Source organism: Engraulis encrasicolus, chromosome 23, assembly GCF_034702125.1.
Source record: "Engraulis encrasicolus isolate BLACKSEA-1 chromosome 23, IST_EnEncr_1.0, whole genome shotgun sequence".
Classification (NCBI taxonomy): Eukaryota; Metazoa; Chordata; class Actinopteri; order Clupeiformes; family Engraulidae; genus Engraulis; species Engraulis encrasicolus.
The window spans coordinates 49335897-49338396 of NC_085879.1; the positions used below are offsets into that span (position 1 = coordinate 49335897).

The 2500-nt window shown below is 49.4% G+C and overlaps 1 protein-coding gene and 1 non-coding gene across 2 annotated transcripts in view; one reads left to right on the forward strand and one right to left on the reverse strand.

Moving 5' to 3' along the window:
- LOC134440049 (cingulin-like protein 1) overlaps positions 1-2500 on the forward strand; it is a 43919-nt gene that overhangs the window by 19662 nt on the left and 21757 nt on the right. The gene's annotated exons all lie outside the window — the stretch shown is intronic.
- Positions 892-963, reverse strand: trnag-ucc (transfer RNA glycine (anticodon UCC)). Its single transcript has one exon. It is a non-coding gene; the product is annotated as a tRNA-Gly (tRNA).

A 2500-nucleotide genomic window follows, 5' to 3' on the forward strand; every position in this document is an offset into this window, starting at 1 on the left:
CGAATTCGCCAGGGGCGAAGCTTCTTCAGCGACCAGGGTGAATTTTGACGATTAAACTCAAGCTAATCTTAAGCAAATTCGCTATGACGCTGTTCGGCGAAAACCAATCGGAACGTTCATATCGAGGAATGTCCCAGGCTGTCAAGACAGAACAGTTATGTGATTAGCTGAATCAAACATGTCAGTGCAGCGTCCAGAGCGAATAAAACAAATTCATGGCGAAACTTCTTCAACCACCCCAGCTACCCGGTCGCGTTGGTAGCGCTTGATGTACACGGGGTATTAGAGGAGGCTCAACACACTGGAATGCTCTCTCTCTCTCTACCTCTACATTCTCTCTCTCTCTCTCTCTCTCTCTCTCTCTCTCTACCTCTCTCTCTCTCTCTCTCTCTCCATGTGTCTTTGGTGCCCTCTCTCCCCTTCTCACCCTTCTCTTTCTGTCTCTCTCTCTGTCCTTCTCTCTCTCTACCCCACATTTCTCTCTTTCACTCTCTCATTCTCTCTCTATCCCATATTTCTCTCTTTCACTCTCTCGTTCTCTCTCTACCCCATATTTCTCTGTCTCTCTCTCTGTCTCTCTACCCCACATTTCTCTCTTTCTTTCTCTCCCTCTGTACCCCATGTTACTCTGTCTCTCTCTCTCTCTCTCCTCTTCATTCTCTCTGTCTCCATTCGTCTCCCTCCCCCTCTCTTGCTCCGTCTCTCTCTCTCGCTGCTTTTCGCTGACACTTTCTCTTAATCCTCCTCTCTCCCTTTGCGCTTCTATTCGTTCTCTCGTTGTCTTGTGTTGTGTTGTGTTTTGTGGGGGTGTTTGGCATGTGCTGAGCGTTAGGTGTGGTCATGTGTCTTGTTTTTGTGCTCTGTCAGCCTCGCGAGTGCAAAACATCTGACTGCGTTGGCCGGGAATCGAACCCGGGTCAACTGCTTGGAAGGCAGCTATGCTAACCACTATACCACCAACGCCCGTGCGGAGAGGAGAGGAGGAGGGGGCTTTAGAGCTAGAGCGAGGCACTGCACAGCGAAGCGGAGCAGAGCGGAGCGGAAGAGAGTGGGGGAGGGGGAGAGGAAGAGCAGAGAGAAAGGGGGAGTAGAGAGAGAGGGAGAGAGGAAAGAGGAGTAGTGAGAAGAGGAGAAGAGCAGAGCGGGGGAGCGGAGCGGAGAGGAGAGGAGAGGAAGAGGAGTGGGGGAGGGGGAGAGGAAGAGCAGAGAGAAAGGGGGAGTAGAGAGAGAGGGGAAAGAGGAAAGAGGAGTAGAGAGAGGAAGAGCAGAGCGGAGCGGAAGAGAGTGGGGGAGGGGGAGAGGAAGAGCAGAGAGAAAGGGGGAGTAGAGAGAGAGGAAAGAGGAGTAGTGAGAGGGAGAGGGGGAGGGGGAGGAGAGGAAGAGCAGAGAGAAAGGGGGAGTAGAGAGAGAGAGGAAAGAGGAGAAGAGAGAGGAAGAGAAGAGCGGAGAGGAGAGGAGCGGAGAGGAGTGGAAGAGGGTGGGGGAGGGGGAGAGGAAGAGAGGAGAGAAAGGGGGAGAGTAGAGAGAGAGGGAGAGAGGAAAGAGGAGTAGAGAGAGGGGGAGGAGAGGAATGCAGAGCAGAGAAGGGGTGTTTGAGATTGCAGCCTGTGGTCAGCGTTGGGGTGTATGAGATTGCAGCCTGTGGTAACTAAGCGTTGGGGTGTATGAGATTGCAGTCTGTGGTAACTAAGCGTTGGGGTGTATGAGATTGCAGTCTGTGGTAACTAAGCGTTGGGGTGTATGAGATTGCAGTCTGTGGTAACTAAGCGTTGGGGTGTATGAGGTTGCAGTCTGTGGTAACTAAGCGTTGGGGTGTATGAGATTGCAGTCTGTGTAAGCGTTGGGGTGTTTGAGATTGCAGTCTGTGGTAACTAAGCGTTGGGGTGTATGAGATTGCAGCCTGTGGTAACTAAGCGTTGGGGTGTATGAGATTGCAGTCTGTGGTAACTAAGCGTTGGGGTGTATGAGATTGCAGCCTGTGGTAACTAAGCGTTGGGGTGTATGAGATTGCAGTCTGTGTAAGCGTTGGGGTGTTTGAGATTGCAGCCTGTGGTAACTAAGCGTTGGGGTGTATGAGATTGCAGTCTGTGGTAACTAAGCGTTGGGGTGTATGAGATTGCAGCCTGTGGTCAGCGTTGGGGTGTATGAGATTGCAGCCTGTGGTCAGCGTTGCCGTGTTCCTACAATGCAGTCAGCTATGTAACTTGTCCTGCCTTTTCCTCTGGCTGCTTTAAAATCTGCCCTGTCACACAGAGGAAAAATTCTTTTCAATTTCAGTTTATTAGGGACCATGCACAATTAAGACATAAATGAAGAGTTCAGATGCAAAACCCCCTAAGTGCCTTTTCAGAAAATAATCTTAATTCATAATTATTTAAAACAAAGCTATCAAAATTGCATTTTTTAACATTTTATTTATGTAATATAACTATTTATATGTATTATCAAGGACATAAATGTAAACCAAACCAAAAATGGGGTTCTCTAAAAATATAGAAGT